The sequence below is a fragment of the Cervus canadensis genome, chromosome 23, assembly GCF_019320065.1.
Source record: "Cervus canadensis isolate Bull #8, Minnesota chromosome 23, ASM1932006v1, whole genome shotgun sequence".
NCBI lineage: Eukaryota > Metazoa > Chordata > Mammalia > Artiodactyla > Cervidae > Cervus > Cervus canadensis.
Window position 1 is genome coordinate 28,621,151 of NC_057408.1, and position 25,106 is coordinate 28,646,256.

General features: G+C 36.6%; 1 long non-coding RNA gene and 1 other non-coding gene across 2 annotated transcripts; both read left to right on the forward strand.

The window, feature by feature from the left end:
- The first annotated feature begins 1,432 nt into the window (after window positions 1-1,432).
- On the forward strand, window positions 1,433-24,480 carry LOC122425764. The gene is made up of 3 exons (XR_006264992.1): window positions 1,433-1,470; window positions 7,256-7,263; window positions 24,236-24,480. It is a non-coding gene; the product is annotated as an uncharacterized LOC122425764 (long non-coding RNA).
- Window positions 2,533-2,639, forward strand: LOC122425941. Its single transcript, XR_006265083.1, has one exon. It is a non-coding gene; the product is annotated as a U6 spliceosomal RNA (small nuclear RNA).
- Window positions 24,481-25,106: the final 626 nt, after the last annotated feature.

Genomic DNA, 25,106 nt, shown 5'->3' on the forward strand with positions numbered 1-25,106 from the left:
GTACACATAGGTGTGTGGATCTATCTCTGGGCTTTCTATCTTGTTTTATTGGTCTATATTTCTGTTTTTGTGCCACTACCATACTGTCTTGATGACTGTGGCTCTGTAGATAGTCTGAAGTCAGGAAGGTTTATTCCTCCAGCTCCATTCTTCTTTTTTAAGATTGTTTTGGTTTTTCATGGTCTTTTGTACAAGTTTCCATATGAATTGTGACATTTTTTTGTTCTAGTTCTGTGAAAAATGTCACTGGTAATTTGATAGGGATAGCATTGAATCTGTAAATTGCATTTGGTGTGTGTGGGTGTTAGTCACTGAGTTGTGTGAGATTCTTTGTGACTCAATGGACTGTAGCCCACCAGGCTCCTCTGTCCATGGAATTCTCCAGGCAAGAATATTGGAGTGGGTTGCTATTCCCTTCTCCAGGGATTCTCACCCACCCAGGAATTGAACCGAGGTCTCCTGTATTGCAGGCAGATTCTTTACCATCTGAGCCACCAGGGAAGACATTTGGTAGTATAGTAATTTTGGTAATATTGATTCTTCCAACCCAGGAACATGGAATATCTCTCCATCTGTTTATTGTAGTATTTGATTTCTTTCATCAGTGTCTGATACTTCTCTGCATACAGTTCTTCTTTTATCTTTGTCTCATTAGGTAGGTTTATTCCTAGATATTTTATTATTGTTGTTGTAGTGGTGAATGGGATTTATTGCTTAATTTGTCTTTCTGATTTTTCATTGTTAGTATATAGGAGTACAAGTGATTTCTTTGTATTGATTTTGTATCATGCAACTTTGCTAAATTCACTGATTAGCTCCAGTAATTTTCAGATGGTATCTGTAGGGTTTTCTACCTATAGTATCATGTCATCTGCAAAAAATGAGAGTTTATACTTCTTTTCCAATCTGGATTCCTTTTATTTCTTTTTCTTATTTAATTGTTGTAGCTAGAACTTCCAAAACTATGCTGTTAGTGGTGAGAGTGGACACCCTTGTCTTGTTCCTGTTCTTAGAAGGAATGGTTTCTATTTTTCACCATTGAGAATAATGTTTGCTGAGGGCTTGTCATATATGGCCTTTATTATGTTGAGGTAGGTTCCTTCTATGCCCACTTTCTAGAGAGTTTTTATGATAAGTGGGTGCTGATTCAAAGGCTTTTCATGCATCTATTGAGATTATCATATTGTTTTTATCTTTCAATTTGTTAATGTGATGTATCACATTGACTGATTTGTGTATATTGAGGAATACTTGTATCTCTGGAATAAATCCAACTTGATTATGGTGTATGTGATTTTAAATGTGTTGTTGAATCCTGTTCGCAAGAATTTTGTTGAAGATTTTGCATCTATGTTCATCGTGATATTGACCTGCAACTTTCTTGTGTGTGTGTGTGTGTGTGTGTGTGTGTGTGTGTGTGTTGTCTTTGCCTGGTTTTGGCATCAGGGTGATGGTGATCTCATAGAATGAGTTTGGAAATGTTCCTTGCTCTGAAATTTTTTGAAAGTGTTTTAGACAGAGACGCATTAGCTCTTCTCTAAATGTTTGACAGAATTCCCCTGTGAAGCCAACTGGCCCTGAGCTTTTGCTTTCTGGGAGATTTTTGATCACAGTTTCTATTTCAGTGCTTGTAATAGGGTGGTTAATAATTTCTATTTCTTTCTAATTCAGTCTTAGAAGGTTGAACTTTTCTAAGAATCTGACCATTTCTTCCAGGTTGCCTATTTTATTGCTATATAGTTGCTCATAACAGCCTTTTATAATCCTTTGTATATCTGCGTTGTCTGTTGTAACCTCTCCTTTTTCATTTCTAGTTTTCTTAATTTGATTCTTCTCTCTTTTTTTCTTGATGAGTCTGGCTAAAGGTTTGTTAATTTTGTTTATCTTTTCTAAGAACCAGCTTTTAGTTTTATTAATCTTTACTATTGCTTCTTTGATTCTTTTTCATTTTTTTTTCTGCTCTGGTCTTCATGATTTCTTTCTTTCTTCTAACTTTGAGAGAGTTTTGTAGTCCTTTTTCCAGCTGTTTTAGGTTTAAAGCTAGTTTGTCTGTTCGATGTTGGTCTTGCTTCTTGGAACAACAGACTGGTTCCAAAATGGGAAAGGAGTCCGTCAAGGCTGTATATTGTCACCCTGCTTATTTAACTTATATGCAGAATGGATCATGCCAAATGCCAGACTGGGTGAAGTACAAACAGGAATCAAGATTGCCAGGAGAAATAACAATAACCTTAATATGCAGATGACACCACCCTTATGGCAGAAAGCAAAGAAGAACTAAAGAGATGAAAGTGAAAGAGGAGAGTGAAAAAGTTGGCTTAAAACTCAACATTCAGAAAACTAAGATTGTGGAATCTGGTCCTGCCACTTCATGGCAAATAGATAGGGAAACGATGGAAACAGTGAGAGACTTTATTTTTTTGGACTCCAAAATTACTGCAGATGGTGACTGCAGCCATGAAATTAAAAGATGCTTGCTCCTTGGAAGAAAAGCTATGGCCAACCCAGACAGCATATTAAAAAGCAAAAACAGTGCTCGCTTCAGCAGCACATATACTAAAATTGGAACGATACAGAGAAGATTAGCATGGCCCCTGCGCAAGGATGACACGCAAATTCGTGAAGTGTTCCATATTTTTAAAAATTGAAGGCATTTCCCCTGAAATCAGGAACAAGACAAGGGTGCCCACTCTCACCACTACTATTCAACATAGTGTTGGAAGTTCTGGCTACAGCAATCAGAGCAGAAAAAGAAGTAAAAGGAATCCAGATAGGAAAAGAAGAAGTAAAACTCTCACTGTTTGCAGATGACATGATCCTCTATATAGAAAACCCTAAAGACTCTACCAGAAAATTACTAGAGCTAATCAATGAATATAGTAAAGTTGCAGGATATAAAATTAACACACAGGAATCCCTTGCATTCCTATATACTAACAATGAAAAAACAGAAAGAGAAATTAAGGAAACAATACCATTCACCATTGCAACAAAAAGAATAAAATACTTAGGAGTATATCTACCTAAAGAAACAAAGGACCTATACATAGAAAACTATAAAACACTGATGAAAGAAATCAAAGAGGACACAAACAGATGGAGAAACATACCGTGTTCATGGATTGGAAGAATCAATATTGTCAAAATGGCTATTCTACCCAAAGCAATCTATAGATTCAATGCAATCCCTATCAAGCTACCAACGGTATTTTTCACAGAACTAGACCAAAGAATTTCACAATTTGTATGGAAATACAAAAAACCTCGAATAGCCAAAGTAATCTTGAGAAAGAAGAATGGAACTGGAGGAATCAACCTGCCTGACTTCAGACTCTACTACAAAGCCACAGTCATCAAGACAGTATGGTACTGGCACAAAGACAGAAATATAGATCAATGGAACAGAATAGAAAGCCCAGAGATAAATCCACGAACCTATGGACACCTTATCTTTGACAAAGGAGGCAAGGATATACAATGGAAAAAAGACAACCTCTTTAACAAGTGGTGCTGGGAAAACTGGTCAACCACTTGTAAAAGAATGAAACTAGAACACTTTCTAACACCATACACAAAAATAAACTCAAAATGGATTAAAGATCTAAATGTAAGACCAGAAACTATAAAACTCCTAGAGGAGAACATAGGCAAAACACTCTCCGACATAAATCACAGCAAGATCCTCTATGACCCACCTCCCAGAATATTGGAAATAAAAGCAAAACTAAACAAATGGGACCTAATGAAACTTAAAAGCTTTTGCACTACAAAGGAAACTATAAGTAAGGTGAAAAGACAGCCCTCAGATTGGGAGAAAATAATAGCAAATGAAGAAACAGACAAAGGATTAATCTCAAAAATATACAAGCAACTCCTGCAGCTCAATTCCAGAAAAATAAATGACCCAATCAAAAAATGGGCCAAAGAACTAAACAGACATTTCTCCAAAGAAGACATACAGATGGCTAACAAACACATGAAAAGATGCTCAACATCACTCATTATCAGAGAAATGCAAATCAAAACCACAATGAGGTACCATTACACGCCAGTCAGGATGGCTGCTATCCAAAAGTCTACAAGCAATAAATGCTGGAGAGGGTGTGGAGAAAAGGGAACCCTCTTACACTGTTGGTGGGAATGCAAACTAGTACAGCCGCTATGGAAAACAGTGTGGAGATTTCTTAAAAAACTGGAAATAGAACTGCCATATGACCCAGCAATCCCACTTCTGGGCATACACACTGAGGAAACCAGATCTGAAAGAGACACGTGCACCCCAATGTTCATCGCAGCACTGTTTATAATAGCCAGGACATGGAAGCAACCTAGATGCCCATCAGCAGATGAATGGATAAGGAAGCTGTGGTACATATACACCATGGAATATTACTCAGCCATTAAAAAGAATTCATTTGAATCAGTCCTAATGAGATGGATGAAGCTGGAGCCCATTATACAGAGTGAAGTAAGCCAGAAAGATAAAGAACATTACAGCATACTAACACATATATATGGAATTTAGAAAGGTGATAACGATAACCCTATATGCAAAACAGAAAAAGAGACACAGAAATACAGAACAGACTTTTGAACTTTGTGGGAGAATGTGAGGGTGGGATATTTCAAAAGAACAGCATGTATACTATCTATGGTGAAACAGATCACCAGCCCAGGTGGGATGCATGAGACAAGTGCTCGGGCCTGGTGCACTGGGAAGACCCAGAGGAATCGGGTGTTGAGGGAGGTGGGAGGGGGGATCGGGATTGGGAATACATGTAAATCCATGGCTGATTCATATCAATGTATGATAAAACCCACTGGAAAAAAAAAAAAAAAAATGGACCAATCAGCACGAGCCTGAAAAAAAAAAAAAGCAAAAACATTACTTTGCCAACAAATGTCCATCTAGTCAAAGCTGTGGTTTTTCCAGTAGTCATGTATGGATGTGAGATTTGGACTATAATGAAACCTGAGAGCCAAAGAATTGATGCTTTTGAACTGTAGTTTTGGAGAAGACTCTTGAGAGTCCCTTGGACTACAAGGAGATACAGTCAATCCTAAAGGAAATCAGTCCTGAATATTCACTGAAAGGACTAATGCTGAAGCTGAAACTCCAATACTTTGACCACCTTTTGTGAAGAACTGACTCATTTGGAAAAACCCTGATGCTGGGAAAGATTGAAGGCAGGAAGATAAGTGTGCGACAGAGGATAAGATGGTTGGATGGCATCACTGATTCAATGGACATGTGTTTGAGCAATCTCCAGGAGTTGGTGATGGACAGGAAAGCCTGATGTGCTGAAGTTCATGGGGTCACAAAGTGTTGTGCATGACTGAGTTGAACTGAACTTGTATCTTGAGGTAGGATTGGATTGCTATAAACTTTCCTCTTGGAACTGATTTTGTTACATCACATTGGTTTTGAGTTGTTTTGTTTTCATTGTCATCTCTTTCTGGTAATCTTTTTATTTCATTTTTGATGTCTTCAGTCACCTGTCCTTTATTTAGAAACATATTGTTTAATCTCCACATGTGTGTTTGTTTTACAGTTTTATTTTTTTCTTGTAGTTGATATTTAGTCTCATAGCATTGTAGTTAGAAAAGATGCTTATATGATTTCAATTTTCCGCAATTTACCAAGATTTGATTTGTGACCCAAAGTGTGGTCTATTCAAAAGAAGGTTCCATGTGCACTTGAGAAGAAAGTGTATTCTGCTTTTGGATAGAAAGTCCTATATATATATCAATGAGATCCATCTGCTCTAATATGTCATTTAAGTCTTGTGTTTACTTATTAATTTTCTATTTTTATTATCTGTCCATTGGTGTAAGTGGGGTGTTAAGGTCTACTATTACTGTGTTACTGCCAGTTTCTCCTTTTATGTCTGCTAGTGTTTGTCTTATGTATTGAGGTGCTTCTATGTTGGATGCATAGATACCTACAGTTGTTATATCTTCCTCTTGGATTGATCCCTTTATCATTATGCAGTGTCCTTTCTTATCTCTTGTAATATTTTTTAAGATCTATTTTGTCTGATATGAGGATTGATACCCCAGCTTTCTTTTGATTTCCATTTGCACAGAAATGCATTTTTTCATCCTCTCACTTTCTGTCTATATGTGTCTTTAATTCTGAAGTGGGTTTCTTGTAGACAGCATGCATACGTGTTTTGTTTTTGTATCCATTCAGTCAGTCTGTATCTTTTGTTTGGAGTATTTAATCCATTTACAGGAACTAATTATTGATATATATGTTCCTATTGCCATTTTCTTAAATGTTTGGAGTTTGTTTCTGTAGATCTTTATCTTCTCTTGTATTTCCTGACTACATAAGTCCCTTTAACATTTGTTGTAAAGTTGGTTTGGTGGTACTGAATTCTCATAACTTTTGCTTGTCTGTAAATTTTTTTATTTGTCCATCAATTTTGAATGACATCCTTACTGGGTGGAGTAATCTTGCTTGTAGATTTTTCCCTTTCAGTACTTTAAATATATCCTGTCATTCCCTTTGGGCCTGCAGAATTTCTGCTGAAAGATCAGCTGTTAAATGTATAGGGTTTCCCTTGTATGTTACTGTTGCTTTTCCCTTATTGTTTTTAGTATTCTTTCTTTGTGTTTTTAATCTTTTTTATTTGATTAGTATATGTCTTGGCATGTTTTTCCTTGGGTTTATCCTATATGGGACTCTGCTTCTTGGGCTTGATTGACTATTTCCTTTCCCTTGTTGGGGAAAATTTCAACTATTATCTCTCTTCCAAATTTTTTCTCATTCATTTTCTTTTTCTCTTCTTCTTCTTGGACCTCTATATTCAAATGTTGGTGCATTTGATATTGTCCCAGAGGTCTCTGAGACTGTCCTCAGTTATTTTCATTCTTTTTACTTTATTCTGCTCTTCAGCAGTTATTTATACTATTCTATCTTTCAGCTTACTTATCCATTCTTCTCTTTCAGATATTCTTCTATTGATTCCTTCTGGAATACTTTAAATTTCAGCAATTGTGTTATTTGTCTCTGTATGTTTATTCTTTATTTCTTCTAGGTCTTTATTAGTTGAATCCTGCATTTTCTCCACTCTATTTTGGAGGTTTTTGATCATTTTTACTATCATTTTTCTGAATTCTTTTTCAGATAGTTTGCATATTCCCTCTTCATTTATTTGGACTTGTGTGTTCCTTCATTTGCACAGTATTTCTCTGCCTTTTCATTATATATATTTTTAAACTTACTGTGTTTGAGGTCTCCTTTTCCCAGGCTTCAAGGTTGAATTCTTTCTTCCTTTTGGTGTGTCCAGTGGTTTGTGTAAGCTTCATATAGGGTGTGGCTTGTGTTTGTGTCCTGGTGGGAGATGAGTTGTTTTATTTTATTTTATTTTTTCTGCAGATAGGCAGGGCTTAGTGTGGTGGTAGGTGGTAATCTTGTCTGCTGATAACTGGGTTTGTATTTTGGTTTGTTATTTGGGTTAGAAATCCTGCACAGGATGCTACTGGCAGTTTGGTCATGCTGGATCTTGTATACAGTGATTGCCTCTGTGGGAGTTCCCACTATTTGGTAGTCTCTAGGATTAGGATTTCTGCGGTAGTCTAGGCTTTTGATCTCCGGCTGGGGAATGGAGATTCCACCAGTGGTTTGTTATGGCATTAAATGGGATTAAAACAAATATAGAAAAATGAGAAAAGATGCATCCCAGACAAATTGCAATTACAAAATCAGGCAATTAATAAACAAAATAATGGAATATACACAAATATATATATATATATATCCATAAACAAAACCAAAACAGCCTCCCCCCCCCAAAGAAAAGTACAATAGATTGAACTGAGGAACAAAGGAAACAAAAAATGATATCTACCAGTTAAGACAAAACTAACTAAAGCACAAACTGGAAATCAAAACTAAAGCAAGGTGCCAACTGGGGAATAAAGCAACAAAAACAAAGAAACTAACAAATATTATTAGAAAAAGAAAGAATAGAAATGCATAGTAAATAGAGGTGGATAAAGAAGATTTATAAATATTAAAGACTAATTGCAACAGGAATAAAACAGTAGGAAAAGCAAACAAAAGAGTAAATGTAGAAAAAATTATAATAAATTTGAAATATTTTTTAATTAAAATTGAAAAAAGAAAAGAAAAAAGCAAGAAAACCCCACAGACCACAAAAGACCAGCTTACATGCAGAAGCAAATAGCAAATAAAGAGTATGATTAAAAACAAATTTTTTAAAGTTCAAATAAATTTAATACTACTAATAAAACTGACACCTACAACAACAGAAGAAGAAAAAAGGGGGAGAGAAAAGGGAGGAAAATAAAGAAAAAAAATCCAGAAGCATCTATAGAACAAGTCATAATATAAGAATAAGAAATATTTTTCTTGAGTCTCTGCTATCAGCATACTTTCCCTTGCTGGGAGTCACAGTCCACCTTGCCTCCCGAGGTTGTCCTCCAATATTGTGCTGGTCTCTGGACCTGCTGTAGGGGCAGCTCAGGCTCTAACCTGGTCCTGCTCCTGTGTGTTCTTGTTTCCAGTGTCCATAGCTGTCAGAACTGGTGCACTTTCTGTTGTGGGAGCTTTCAGTATCCTTTCATATATTCTATAGACACAGAGTCTGCAAGTAGATCATGTGGATTTACTGTGCAGCTTGTACAGCCAGTGGGAAGGTTTTAGGTCCTGCTCATTAGCCACCCTGCCCCTGGGTTTCAACTGTGCCTTTATCTCCACAATTTACCTCTGCCTGTGAGCCATCCCCCAGGGGTTTGCCCTGAGACTGCCCTGGAGGACTTGGGCTTGCCCCAGTGAGAGCCAGTTGTACAAGCCACATGAGGATAGTGAGTGCAGCACGCTCACAGCATCATCTTTTAGGATTTGAAACAGTTCACCTGGAATTCCATCACCTCCACTACCTTTGTCCATAGTGATGCTTCCTAGGGCCCACTTGACTTTGCTTTCCAGGATGTCTGGCTCTAGGTGAGTGATTACACCACTGTGGTTATCCAGGTCATTAAGACTTTTTTTTTTGGTACAGTTCTTCTGTGTTTTCTTTCCACCTTTTCTTAATCTCTTCTGCTACTGTTAGTTCCTTACCACTTCTGCCCTTTATTGCAGCCATCTTTGAATGAAGTGCTCCCTTGGTAGTTCTAATTTTCTTCAAGAGATCCTTAGTCTTCCCCATTCTATTGTTTTCCTTTTTTTTTATTTTTTATTTTTCCCATCACTGTTCACATAAGAAGCCTTTCCTATCTCTCCTTGCTATTCTTTGGGACTCTGAATTCAGATGCCACATTCGTATCAAAGGGAATTACTCATTCTATGCATTCCGCCTTTTGAACTATGTGGACAACACAATTTGTTTAATTACTCCCAATAGCCAGCCATAGGGACAGTCATGTTTGTTTAGAGACAGAGAGTTGTAAACATTATAATTCTTTCTGAAGATATATTTTGTGGGGAAAAAAATAGTAAAAAGCATTTCACTATTATTAGTATAAATAATAAAACTTTTAGTGACACAAAAAAGAAAATTCAAACATCATGTTAGTTGGCCTTTTCATTACTGAAATAAGAAAAACTAGTCATTCCAAGAACTGTGGACCAGATTTTTGCTTGAAAGTGATAGTGGATTTGCTATAAAATATGGAAAAAAAACATGTTAATAATTTTATCACATTAATTATCATAGAAATATGTGTACTGAAAAAATTATAGACGGGCAGTGTGCAAACCGTGCTGCATGAGGTAGGACTGGCAGCAGATCAAGGTTCCAACCTAACTTAACTCTTATCATAACTCTTATCATGCGTAATTAATTTTTTCTAATATTTTTAAGATTATATAATTTTGTACAACCCAAGATATCTTACTTGTATTGTGATATCATTCAGTCATTTAACAACTCTGGTCATTTTCATTTATCCACATATCTCAGAAAAGGCAGTTAAAAAAAAATAAAGAGAGAGAAATTTCAAACACCAATGTTAAAATCAGACATAATTTGGTCAATATGGATCTTTTTTTTTCCCCAGTACTTTTTTCCAGGTGCTTAATTCATCACCCTCATGCATAACAGATGAGAAGTAGAAAAATCAGTTGACTTACTGAGAGACTAACTTGGGACCTCTGCTACTATTATGTTCCCTCAGTAGTTTCTTGTAGACTGGTTGAGATCTATTTTCCCAACAGGTAGAAAAGAGATTTTCTAAACACATTGGCATAACAAGTTCCAGAGAAATAGTGCCTTTCCTTAAATAGACATTCAGCTATAAATGTTTATGCTTGTACTATTCATTCTTTAAGCTTCAATATTACCTCTTTGAAATGTCCATTTTGGAATATGCTGACATATTACTTAACATTATTTAAGGTATTTAAGAGGCATACTATATTAACATACTACAAACTGAGGTGAATGAGTGTAAATCCAACCTTGAAACTTGCACAATTCTGGTTCCTATGTGAGTGTAAATGTAGTTAAAAAGGAAGGATGCTCAAGAGGATAGTAAATTCTAAAGATAAGCTTAATATTTTTCTAAAATTATCCTGTAGGTTTGGTGTTAGAGTTTCTATTGTTGTTGTTCAGTTGTTAAGTTGTATCTGACTCTTTGTGACCCCATTGCCTGTAGCCTGTCAGGCTCCTCTGTCCTCCATTATCTCCCAAAGTTTGCTCAGATTAATGTCCACTGACTCAGTGATGCTCTCTAGCCATCTTGCCCTCTGTTGCCCCTTTCTCCATTTGCCTTCAGTCTTTCCCAGCCTCAAGGTCTTTTCCAATGAGTCAGTTCTTTGCATCAGGTGGCCAAAGTATTGGAGCTTCATCTTCAGCAAAAGTCCTTCCAATGTATATTCAGGGTTGATTTCCTTTAGAAGTGACTGGTTTGATCTCCTTGTTGTCCAAGGGACTCTCAAGAATGCTTTCCAGCACAATTTAAAAGCATAAATTCTTTGGCACTCAGCCTTCTTTATAGTCCAACTCTTATATGTGTGCATGACTACTGGAAAAACCACAGCTTTGACTATACCCATCATTGTCAGCCAAGTGATATCTCTACTTTTTAATATGCTGTCTAGGTTGTCATAGTTCTCCTTTCAAGGAGAAAGTGAAAGGTTGTTGCTGAACCCACGAAAAGACGCTGGGATTCTTGGCCTCCAGAAGAGAAGAATTCAATCCAGGGCCAGAGAGGAGGCTTGATCACTCAGAGCTTTTATGCAATAGAGTTTATTAAAGTATAAAAGGGAGAGAGGAAGCTTCTGACATATATATCAGAAGGGGGCAGAAAGAGTACCCCCTTGCTAGTCTTAGAAATGTAATTATATACTCTCAAATTATTTATTACAGTGAATCAAAAGAATGTCTGGAGGTTGTAAAGACCTCACCAGACCTACTCCCATAATTTACATTTTGAGATAACAGAATTAGCTAGAAGGTTTTTTCCAGAGACCGTCCTCAAGCAGGATACATTATTGTTATATAATCCTGAGGAATGTAGAAGGGAAAAAAAAAAAGTTTGTCCTTTCTTCCTCCTTGAGAATTCCAGACCCCTCTTTCCATGGGGACCCCTAGACTTCCTATCAACCTTCCAAGGAAATGACTCTCTCAAAAGCGCTTTTACTTTTATGGCTACAGTCACTGTCCTCAGTGTTTTTGAGCCTAAGAAAGCCAAATATGTCACTGCTTCCACCTTTTCTCTTCTATTTGCCTTGAGTTGATGGGACCAGATGCCATGATCTTGTTTTTTTTTTTTTTAATGTTGAGTTTCAAGCTATCTTTTTCACTCTCCTCTTTCACCCTCATCAAGGAGTTCTTTAGTTTCTCTTAATTTTCTGCCATCAGAGTGGTATTATCTGCATATTTGAATTTGTGCATATTTCTCCTGTCAAGCTTGATTCCAGCTTGTGATCCCTCCAGACCAGCATTTCACATGACATGCTGTGCATAAAAGTTAAATAAGCAGAATTTTTATAGAGTTGTGTTACTTCACTGTTTTGCACAAGTCTTAGCCTATGCATAACAAATGTGGTTGGACTAGTTCTGGGGGTATGAATGGAGATAGTCTACTATGTATAAAATAGATAAGCAATGAGAATATGTTATATAGCCCAGAGAATTATAGCCTATATCATGTAATAACTTGTAATGGAACACAGTCTGTAAAAATACAGAATTGCCATTTTGTACATCTGAAACTAATGTTGTACTATAAACCAACCATGTTCAATTAATAAATATTCAAACAACAAAAGAGTGGATATTTAAAGTTCAGGAAGAGAAAAAAAAAAGTGGTCCAAATGGTTAGTTATCAAAATCAACCAAGATCTCTAAAACAAATGGAGGGTGTAGTTGTGGGCAGCCTAACTCTTTATCAAGGCTTATGCTACACCAATAGAACTACCAATTGGAAACTTTTAAACTAAATAGTTTTGTGTGTCAAATTCTATTTGATACTGTCTTGAATCCATGGAGCTGTTTATATAAGGGAATATAATTTTTAAAATATACAATACTTATTTGATAGAGTTGGAGCAAAGAATCTTAAGATAGAACATCTCAAAGTAGAAAGCTGGGGAACTTGGGTTTTTAGAAAGATAGATTAACAAGCCCTACTCTTGAAATTTCTGTCTCAGTAGACTTCTGATAGGACCATACTATGTTTTAAGAACAAACAACAACAAACCAAAACCAAAATGAAACTTCAGCAGGGAGTTCTTACTATCAGCATCTTTTTTAGCAGCACTGATTTAGAGTTAATAAAGTAGTTTGATATACTTTAAACTCATCAAATCTTCAAAAAGCCCAAGTGAATTATTTAAGATCTTTGAGTCCATTTTATGGATGAGGACACTGAAACATTACATAACTTGTCCAAAGAGTGGAGCCTAAATCTTTTATTTTAAAATATCATATTCATTCCTCAGTAGCATGCTATAGAAAATATATTTTAAGGTATATTCTTTTGAGATGTGAAGAATAACCTCATTTTCTAAAGAATGAAGGTCTTTTTCACTTGGCATTTCTTTCTGAATGTGTTGTAAAGAAATTCCACTTGTATGTTTAACATCTTGTATGTTTAATTTAGCACACTCAAAACAGTAGTCACAATGAATCAGCTCCTTGTCAGCTGAAAACCTCCTACCAAAGTCTTCCACCTCCTACTAAAAGTACACTCCACTCATCTAGTTATTTACTCCCAAAATCTTGTAGTCATTTAAATGTCTTTCCATCTCTCACACACAAATGTCCATTCCCAGGTCCTTGCACAATGTCACACATTCTGAGTATTTAATCAACATCTGTTAAATAGCAGAAATCAGGTCCTCTAATGTTAAAAGCAAACTTTCTGAAATTGTGCTTAATATTTATTAGTTCTGCCTCTTTTAATCAAAATTCCTTAATTTGTATGGAAGTTCTGGGTTCTATGGAGTGAAGGAAAATAGACCTAGAGTGTAGGATTTTATTGTATCATCTATATATATATATATTTGTATATATGTTCTCCCATAGTAGATGACAGAAGCCAGTCATCTCATTGTTTCCTCAATAGGCTACCTTGTTACCAACCTCCTTATGGAATGTCTTTTGTAACATATTTAACAATGTAATAGTTGGGCATTTACAGAGCCTAAGTCCTTAACACCATCAGGAAGATTGATTGGTAAAGGGATGTGTAAAAGTAGCCGAACATTTTTGGACTGATTTTCACTTTTATCTATTTTTTCAAAATCCAGGAATCCTCAACTGAAAAGGGAAAAAAAAGCACCAGCTAGGGAAAAGAGGAAAAGAAAGAAAGAAACAAACAAATAAAAAACTGTATGCAGAACCTTCGTTCCTGAATCTTAAGCATAACATAATCTCAGAAATTGTGCCTGATCTTTGGAACACGACTGCCGTCTACTCTAAACTGACAATTTCCCCTTTGCAATGAAAGTGAAAAGGTGAACTCTGTCCTGGGTACACTAGAAGCAAAGTGGGATAACAATGAAATGCTATGCAGGAAACAGAAGAATATTCCTTTCTTTGTTGTGTGATTTGAAACAATTTTGAAGAAATAAGAATGTTATCAAGAGCATGGTACATTCCTTATAGATTTACAGATCAACAAAAAAGTTTAGGCCTGTGAGCTTAATAGTGGCTAAATGCAGAGAGTGGCCCTCTACTGTGAAGAATGGCCACTTCCTACTGTGGTATCTTGCAGTCCTGAAAGTCCCAAGAGTAGCAGAAACCTGCAAGGTTATTTAACATAATCTCGTGCTTTAAACAACATATGAGTGATAAAACTTTAAGACTTTGCAGCTATCATATAAATCTAGTTAACGTAACATCCTCACTTAAGAGATAATAGAACTGATGAGGTGTCTGGCAAATAACTGTCAGCAGTGCAACCTACAGAAAAATCAGAACATTATATACCACTTCACAGAGATAGTTTTAGCACACAGGCAATGCACAAGTAGTTTTCTAGTACTCCATGTTCAGACTGTCTGAAAAAAAAAACAAAACCTTATATATTGCCATATGCATTTCACAAGAAAAAACTATCACAAAGAAAGAACTTGGCCTTGTGGATAGTTTAGTTTAAGGTAGAGTCAGAGGTTTAGAAAAGGATTCATTTTTAAGAATCTGAATTCAGATTTCCTGGCCAGTTGAAGATCAGATGAGAATTTTTGACACTTTGTGGAAGTGAGGATTGAAGAACTCTAGAAAATAATGCAGAAAAACTAAGAAAGAAAGTATCATGTTTCATTGGCTAGTTTTGTAAAAGCTCATTTTGCTTCACCTCATCTCTAATGAGCTATTATTTTTCTGGCTACTCATTTTAAGGATGACAACTGATATTCCTCTAGGTCATAATTGGTAGTCATTGCCCTCAAGTGCTTCTGGTTCCAGTATTTTCAGTTCTCCCATATCTCTATTTCCAACCAAGAGGTCCCAAAGAACATTACTCATATGCACACGAGTGCACTGTTTTCAACACTGGCAATTTCTCCTACTCAATAGACAACTTTGCTTCTTGTGATGACGGACTCCAGTAATGCTTCAGTAAAGTTACAATGAACTTCCTGCTGCAACTTCCCTAACACTGCAGGCAGTACTTACATTGCAACCAATAACTTTTCTTTCTGTCTGAAGCTGTTACACTGGTCCAGGCCACTAGCATTTCCACTTTGAGCATTGTGCTATTTTCCAGACCCTGGAGGTCATCCTGAAAACCCTCTTTCACAGAATTTGGGAGATTTCCTTATCAATTAAATTTTCATCAAATTATTTGAGTCCTAGAGATTTTCCCTCTCATGCTGCCAAATAGAGACAATTATTTTCAGAATCCTTCCACTTTTCACTGGGCTATTTGGCTTTGGCAATGGATTACATGTGACATAATTCAGGGATAAGCTCAAAGCTACTGCCATGGAAAGTAAATTGAATAAATTCTACTCTGTAGTACTAACAATCTTCCATATACCTGACACATTACTCTTGGATTAACTTAATATGATAGATTTATCTCTCTTAGGGTGAATGGTCTCCTGTATGATTCTATGGTATCATGTAGAAAGAACACTAGCAGGACCCTTGTAAGACACCTATCTGAATCCATGCATCCCTAAATCCCAGGGTAAATAGCCCCAGCTTTGTGCTAGGTAGTTTCCTGTTGGCTGTAACACTGGGAGAGTGGGTCAAATGACCTCCATGGTTCTCCCATCATTAAAGCACTGGCCACAAATTAAATATTTGCCATAACTAGCATGGTGACATCATGAGTCATCAAAATGCCTATTTCTGAGAAACTAAAGTAGTGCTCTGTGATTTTGAAATTGCTCAGATATATAAATAAAAATAATGTGGTCATAAAGAGAGCCAGGATGTTTCAAGAGTAGCAAATATAACTTGTGTACTGATAAAATGCTTTGGAGGCAAGTGGTATGCTGAAAAAGAAATGAAAATTTATTTCAAATAAAACAAATTATTAAGCAGAAAAATATTATAAAATTTAACTGATAAGATAGAGATAAAATATGTTTCTGGCCTCCCCCCCCAAACAGGAAAAAAGTCATGCATAAAAGACTTAAGATGCAGGGTAGAATGAGTTGCATGTTATAAAACTGATATAATGTAAGATGAGACAAGAGAGAATGGGGAGAGAAATTCTAATTTAAAAAAGGCATGAATTTAGGACAACTGAAAAGTGCAAGATAACACTGAAAAGAAAACCTGGGAATAATGAGTTGAAAGTACAACTGGCAACAGACGTCAGGTAGTTTTATTTTTATTTTCAGATCAGATGGCATGCTATTCAAATTATGCATATTTATTGAAATTTATTCCATAAAATTAAAAATATGCATAATACTCTAAGAATACTAAAGAACTTTGAAAAAAAATGAATTAGCTATCATTTAATTACTGTGGGGGAAGAAATTCACGTTGCATTTTTTGAAGTGTCTGCGAACATATATCTGGTTATATTTATTGAAAAGATGCTGTTTCTAGGTATTTTAAAGCAAAAATTTCATATTATTAATGCTGTCACATTTCACCATCAGAATTATAGCTTTCCAAAACTTTTGTTCTCTGTTGTTATTATCTTTGAGCGGGTAATCTTGCTGTATTGGTGACACCATTATTACATACAAGCATCTTTCCTGTTATAAAAGTTTTTCATTCCATTACCCCCAGTTCTCATCAACTTCAGAAAATCACCTCTAATCACTTAGATAAGATTCTTAATGACTTAGAGTCAGCTTGGCATAGCTGGAAAATGTGTAGATTTTGCCAGCTGACAGCTCATATTTGGAACTTCGTCTTTCTCAGTTATTGAGCAAGTTATTCTGAAACCTGCTTTCCTCCTCTATAAAATAGTGTGATAAATACATACTGTGCCAGCCTTTATGAGAAAATCATGAAAAATCTTAGATGCTTATTAATTGGAAGAAATGAAGGTTTTAGCTCAAGATTTGAGTCTGCCTTCTGCTATACCACAATCATCAGGCCTGTCAGATACTAGCTGCCACTGGAGAAATTTCACAGCTGTTAGTTACCCTTCCATTTTTCTCATAGAGCATGTGTGCTTAAAATCAAGATCAGGAATAGATGGCACATAACTAGGGCCATTTGCCCTGCTTTGGTTTATGCTTTTATGTGGGCCTCTACACGTGAATGGGGCTTTCCTGGTAGCTCAGATGGTAAAGAATCTGCCTGCCATGTGGGAGATCTGGGTTCAATCCCTGGGTCAGGAAGACCCCCTGGAGAAGGCCACTCCAGTATTATGGCCTGGAAAATCCCATGGACAGAGGAGCCTGGTTATTTACAGTGTATAGGATCACAGAGAGTCAGACACCACCGAGCGACTTACACACACATACGCACACGCACACATACCCATACATGAGAATCACCTGGGACCATCAGTACTGTAACCAGTCTCCCTATCTGTCTTATCTCCTTTGCCTATATTTTTTCCTTTTCATATTTCAGATAAAAACTTCTAAAATTCATAGACAATATCCTTACCATATCTTTATTATGTTTTATTTTTCTTGGCTCAACATCAACACACTTACTCGTATCCTGTATTTTATGGTTTCTTTTACTATGGCCCCTCTCAGATACTAACATAGGATGTCTAGAGTCTTCTAAATTAAATCACAAACTTGTACATTTAGAGTCTGTTTAGACCATTCAATATAATTTAGTCCTGTTTCCATCTGGGAATGGATCTAAAGGGGATGTAGGCTACTGCAAGCTGAGCATTCCTACCACCTTTTCCATCTGAGAACAGCCAAACCCAAGAAATATTCACAGAGGTTGATTTGTGTCTCATCCAGCAGCCTCAGAATTTCAGATCATTTGAATAAGAAATTTTTCCAAGACCGAGATCCTGATCCTAGGGGGCTCATCAATATCTGTAATGTCAAAATGAAACTACAACTGTGATATGTCTACCATATAGACATTGGATCTAGTTTTTATTGAGACCTCAATGAAAACTTCTCTGACTTTATGTTGACTCTTTGTGATGCTATGGATTGTAGCTTGCCAGGTTTCTCTGTCCATGGGGATTCTCCAGGCAAGAATGCTGGAGTAGGCTTCCATCCCTCCTTCAGGATATCTTCCTTACTCAGGAATTAAACCTGTGTCTCTTGTGTCTCCTGTATTGACAGGTGGGTTTTTAACATTAGCACTACCTGGGAAGAACTTAATGGCATAAAATTGCTCATAAAAGCTTCTTTTGACCTTCTGTGTTACTGTAGTACTAATTGTAGATTCTCCTATTTCATTACTAACTTTATTTGGGCTATCTCTGTCTCTTTCTCTCTCTCTTATTTTTTTCCTATTTCTTTAGCTTTTTGATTGTTTTCTTTCTGTTTTCAACTTTCTCCAGGCAGTTTTTGATCATCTCTTTGATTTTTTATGTGATCCATTATTAACATGTTCTTTAGACTCTGTATGCTTGTGTTTTTCACATTTTTTTTCTTTTAGTTGATTGCTAGTCTCATACTATTGTGGTCAGAAAAGACATTTGATATTATTTCAATCTTAAACTTATTGAGACTAGTTTTCTGAACAGCCATGTTCATGATCTATTCTGGGAATGTTCCATGGTCTCTTGAATAGAATGTGTTCTTTGCTGCTGTTAGATTGAATATTCTATACATATGTATTAATTTGTCTATGATAATACATCAGTTAAGACCACTGTTTCCTTATTGATTTCCTGTGTGGATGATATGTCTATTGAAGTAGTCCCCTCTGCTATTCGGTTACTGTCAACATCTCCCTATCAACATTTTTTTTTTCTTAGCATTTGCTTTTTGAATTTAGGTGCTCCTACATTGGTTGCATTATAGTTAAATTTGTTACATCTTGTTAAAAAATCTGTTTATCACTGTGGAATGATCTTTGTCTCTTGCTGCAGTTTCTGCTTTAAAGTTTGTTAAGTATTGCTACCTCAGCCTTCTTTTTGTTTCTATTTGCATGGGATCTCTTTGTATCAGCTCCACACTTTGAAACTGTTTCCTTAAATGTGAAATGAGTCTTTTATAGGATGCATATGTATGTCTTTTAAAAAATAATCTGTTCAGCTACTCTATGTGTCTCAATTGGAGCATTTGTCCGTTAGTTCAGTTCAGTTCAGTCACCCAGTCGTGTCCGACTCTTTGCGGCCCCATGAATCGCAGCACACCAGGCCTCCCATCCATCACAAACTCCCTGAGTTTACTCAAACTCATGCCTATCAAGTCGGTGATGCCATCCAGCCATCTCATCCTCTGTCATCCCCTTCTCCTGCCCCCAATCCCTCCCAGCATCAGGGTCTTTTCCAATGAATCAACGCTTCGCATGAGGTGGCCAAAGTATTGGAGGTTCAGCTTCAGCATCAGTCCTTGCAATGAACACCCAGGACTGATCTCCTTTAGGATGGACTGGTTGGATCTCCTTGCAGTCCAAGGGACTCTCAAGAGTCTTCTCCACACCACAGTTCAAAAGCATCAATTTTCAGTGCTCAGCTTTCCTCACAGTCCAACTCTCACATCCATACATGACCACTGGAAAAACCATAGCCTTGACGAGACAGACCTTTGCTGGCAAAGTAATGTCTCTGCTTTTTAATATGTTGCCTAGGTTGGTCATAACTTTCCTTCCAAGGAGTAAGCGTCTTATAATTTCATGGCTGCAATCACCATCTGCAGTGATTTTGGAGCCCAAAAGAATAAAGTCTGACACTGTTTCTACTGTCTCCCCATCTATTTCCCATGAGGTGATGGGACCAGATGCCATGATCTTAGTTTTCTGAATGTTGAGTTTTTTTTTTTTTTTTTTTTGAATGTTGAGTTTTAAGCCAACTTTTTCACTCTCCTCTTTCACTTTCATCAAGAGGCTTTTTAGTTCCTCTTCATTTTCTGTCATAAGGGTGGTGTCCATTAACATTAGTGATAGGTATGTACTTACTTATATTTTGTTCCTTATTTTTTCTTTGTAGTTCTTTTTTGTTCCTTTCTTCTCCTTTGCTCTATTTTAGTTCTATGTTTAGATTCCTTTTTCTTTTTTTGTGTGGATCTATAATAGGTTTTTGCTTTATGGTTTACCATGATGATATATATAGTTTTAGCTTGATGAACTGTTAAGTTCCAACAAAGTCTAACCACCATACATTTAAACTCCCCCTACTGACTTTGAATGTTTTTGATTACAAGTTTGAAGTATTTTTGTTTTTTTATATCCCTTAACCACTTATTTTGGATACAGAGGATTTTACTTTTATCTTTTACCTTTCTTAAATGCTTTATAACAGATTGAATTACTATCTTTACTGGATGTTTACCCTTACCAGTGTTATTTTTCCCTTTACATTTGCCAAATTTTCCAAATTTCTAATTGTGGCTTTTTCTTTTCTGCTTATGAGAGTGTCTAAAACATTTCTTTTAAAGCTGGTTTAGTGGTGGTCAGAATCTGCCTGCAGTGCAGGAGACCCCAGTTCAATCCCTCGTTTGGTCCCGGTTCAAGACCCCAGATTGGGAACATCCCCTGGAGAAGCAGATGACAAACAAAGCACTTCAGTATTCTTTCCTAGAAAATCCCATGAACCGAGGAGCATGGTGGGCTTCAGACCTTGGGTTTGCGAAGAGTCGGGCACAACTGAGAGACTAACATTTTAGTGGTGGTGAACTATTCAGCTTTTGCTGGTTGGTAAACTCTTTATCTATTCTTCAGTCCTAAATGATAACTTTACCAGGAAGAATACCCTTGATTGTGTGTTTTTTTTTTTTTTTTCCTTTCAGTATTTTGAATGTATTATACCACTTTCTTCTGGCCAGAAAACTTTCTGCTGAAACATCAGCTGATGGTGTTATGAGAATTCCTTAGTATGTAAAGTTGCTTTTCTCTTGCTGCTTTAAAATTTTAATTTATTTTTAATTGGAGGATAACAGCAATATTGTGTTGGTTTCTGCCATACATCATCATGAATCAAACATATGTCCTCTACCCCTTGAACCACCCTCCTAACTCCCACTACATTCAACCCCTCTGGGTTGTCGCAGAGCACCAGATTTGAGCTCCCTGCACCATACAGCAAATTCCCACTGGCTAGCTATTTTACATATGGTAATGTATGTGCATGTTGCAATGCTACTCTCTCAATTCATCCCACCCACTCCTTTCCCCACTGTATCTAGAAGTCTGTTCCTTATGTTTGCTTCTCCTTTATTGTCCTGCAAATAGGTTCATCAATACCATAATTCTAGCTTCCATATATATGTGTTAATATATGATATTTGTTTTTCTCTTTCTGACTTACTTCACTCTGTGTGATAGGCTCTAGATTTATTCCTCATTAAAATGGACTGAAGTGCGTTCCTTTTTATAGCTGAGTAATATTCCATTGTATATACATATCACATCTTTTTTATCCATTCATCTATTGATGAAGCTCTAGATTGCCTTCATGTCCTAGCTATTGTAAAGAGTGTCAAGAAGAACTTTGGGGTACATGTCTTTTTCAGCTCTGATTTCCTCAGGATATATGCTCAGTAGTGGGATTGTTGGATCATATGGTAGCTCTGTTTTCAGTTTTTTTAAGGAACCTGCATACTGCTCTCCATAGTGACTGTACCAATTTATAGTCACACCAACAGTGCAAGAGGGTTCCCGTTTCTCCACACCTTCTTCAGCATTTATTGTTTGTAGATTTGTTGATACTGGCCATTCTGACTGGCATGAAGTGACATCTCATTGTAGATCTGATTTTCATTTCTCTAATAATGAGCCATGCTGAGCATTTTTTCATGTATTTATAAACCATCTGTATGTCTTCTTTAGAGAAATGTCTGTTTAGGTCTTCAGCCCACTTTTTGATTGGATTGTTTGTTTTTCTGGTATTAAGCTGCATGAGCCGACTGTATATTTTGGAGATTAATCTTTGTCAGTTCATTTATTTGCTATCATTTTCTCTCATTCTGAGGGTTGTCTTTTCACCTTGCTCATAGTTTCCTTCACTGTGCAAAAGCTTTTCAGTTTAATTAAGTCTATTTGTTTATTTTTGTTTTTAGTCCATTACTCTAGGAGGTGAATCAAAGAGGATCTTGCTATGATTTATGTCAAAGATTGTTCTCAATATGTTTTCTTCTTAGAGTTTTATAGTTTTTGGTCCTACATTAAATTCTTTAATCCATTTTTAGTTTGTTTTTGTGTATGGTGTGAGGAAGTGTTCTAACTTCAGCCTTTTCCATGTAGTTATTCAGTATTTCCAGCAACACTGGGAATTGAAGAGACTGTCATTTCTCCACTGCATATTCTTGCCTTCTTTGTCAAAGATAAGTTGCCCATAGACGCGTGGGTTTATCCACAGGCTTCCTATCTTGTTCCATTGGCCTATATTTCTGTTTTTGTGCCAGTACCATACTGTCTTGATGACTGTCACTTTGTAGTACAGTCTGAAGTCAGGAAGATTGCTTCCTCGAGTTCCATTCTTTCTCAAGATTGCTTTGGATATTAGTGGTCTTTTGTGTTTCCGTGCAAACTTTGAAATTGTTTGTTCTAGTTCTGTGAAAAATGCCATTGGTAGTTTGCTAGGGATTGCACTGAATTTATAGATTGCTCTGGTGAGTATGTTAAACCTAGGCAACATATTAAGAAGCAGAGACATTTGTTTGCCAATAAAGGTCCGTCTAGTCAAAGCTATGTTTTTTCCAGTAACCATGTATGGGTGTGAGAGTTGACACATAAAGAAAGCTGAGCCCAAAGAATTGATTCTTTTGAACTGTGGTGTTGGAGAAGACTCTTGAGAGTCCCTTGGACAGCAAGGAGATTAAACCAGTCAACCCTAAAGTAAATCAGTCCTGAATATTCATTGGAAGAACTGAAGCTGAAGCTGTAATACTTTGGCCACCTGATGTGAAAAACTGACTCATGGAAAAAGACCCTGATACTGGGAAAGATTGAAGGCAGGAGGAGAAGGGGATGACAGAAGATGAGGTGGCTGGATGGTATCATCGACTCAAAGGACATGAGTTTGAGCAAGCTCCATGAGTTGGTAATGGATAGGGAAGCCTGGCGTGCTGCAGTCCATGGGGTCCCAAACAGTCAGACATGGCTGAACAACTGAACTTGGATAGTATAGTTCTTTTTGCAATATTGATTATTTCATTACAAGAACATGGTATATCTTTCCATCTGTTTGTGTCATCTTTGATTACTCTCATTAGTTCTTTATAGTCTTCTGCATACAGATCTTTTTTCTTTTTAGGTCAATTTATTCCACAATATTTTATTCCTTTGGTTGTCATGGTGAATGGAATTGTTTCCTTAATTTTTCTTTCTGATTTTTCATTGTTAGTGCATAGAAATGTTAGGGATTTCTGGGCGTTAATTTTGTATCCTGTGACATTACTATATTCATTGACAAGCTCTAGTAATTTTCTGGTGGCATCCTTAGGGTTTTCTATGTATAGTATCATGTCCTCTGCAAACACTGAGAGTTAACTTCTTCTTTTCCAATCTGGATTCCTTTTATTTCTTTATCTTCTCTGATTGCTGTGTCTAGGACTCCAAAACTATGTTGATATATAATAGTGGTGAGAATGGGCATTCTTGTCTTTTTCCTGATTACAGAGAAAATGCTTGCAGGTTTTCACCATTGTTTGCTGTGTTTTTGTCATATATGGACTTTATTATGTTGAAGAATGTTCATTCTATGCTTACTTTCTGGAGTGAAGTGAAGTGAAAATTGCTCAGTTGTGTCCGACTCTGTGCAGTCCCTTGGACTGTAGTTCATGGAGTTCTACAGGCCAGCATGCTGGAGTGGATACCCTTTCCCTTCTCCAGGGGATCTTCCCAACCCAGGGATCGAACCCAGGTCTCCCGCATTGCAGGTGGATTCTTTACCAGCTGAGCCTCAAGGGAAGCCCACTTTCTGGAGACATTTAATCAAAATTGAGTCCTGAATTTTGTCAAAAGCTTTCTCTGCATCTATTGAGATGATCATATGATTTTTATCTTTCAGTTTGTTAATATGGTATATCACATTGATTGATTTGTCTATACTGAAGAATCTTTGCATCCCTGGGATAAAGCCCACTTGATCATGATGTATGAACTTTTAAGTGTGCTGTTGGATTCCATTTGCTGGAGTTTTGTTGAGGATTTTTGTATCTCTTGTCAACAGTGATATTGGCCTGTAATTTTCTTTTTGTGGTAGCATATTTGCCTGGTTTTGGTATCAGCCCTCATAGAATGAGTGTGAGTTTTCCTTCCTCTGCAGTTTTCTGGAGGAATTTGAGCAGGATAGATGTTAGCGCTTCTCTAAACTTTTCGAGGAATTTGCCTGTGAAGTCATCTGGCCCTGGAATTTTGTTTATTGGAAGATTTTTAGTTATAGTTTTAATTTCCGTGCTTGTGATTGGTCTGTTCACATTTTCTACTTCTTCCTGGTTCAGTTTTGGAAAGTTATACTTTTCTAAGAATTTGTCCATTTCTTCCAAGTTGTCCATTTTATTGGCATATAGTTTCTCATAGTAGTCTCTTATGATCCTTTGCATTTCTGTGTTGTCTATTGTAACTTCTCCTTTTTCATTTATAATTTTATTGATTTGAGTCTTCTCCTTTTTTTTCTTGAGTCTGGTTAACAGTTTCTCAAGTTTGTTTATCTTCTCAAAGAACCAGCTTTTATGTCGGAGAGTGTTTTGCCTATGTTCTCCTCTAGGAGTTTTATAGTTTCTGGTCTTACATTTAGATCTTTAATCTATTTTGAGTTTATTTTTGTGTATGGTGTTAGAAAGTGTTCTAGTTTCATTCTTAAACATGTATATTATCTATAGTGAAACAGATCACCAGCCCAGGTTGGATGCATGAGACAAGTGCTCGGGCCTGGTGCACTGGGAAGACCCAGAGGGATTGGGTAAAGAGGGAGGTGGGAGAGGGGATCGGGATGGGGAATACATGTAAATCCATGGCTGATTCATGTCAATGTATGACAAGACCCACTGTGGTATTGTAAAGTGATTAGCCTCCAACTAATAAAAATAAATGAAAAAAAAAAAAAAAGAACCAGCTTTTATATTTACTGATCTTTGCTATTGCCTCTTTTATATTTTTAAATTTTTTATTATTATTGTT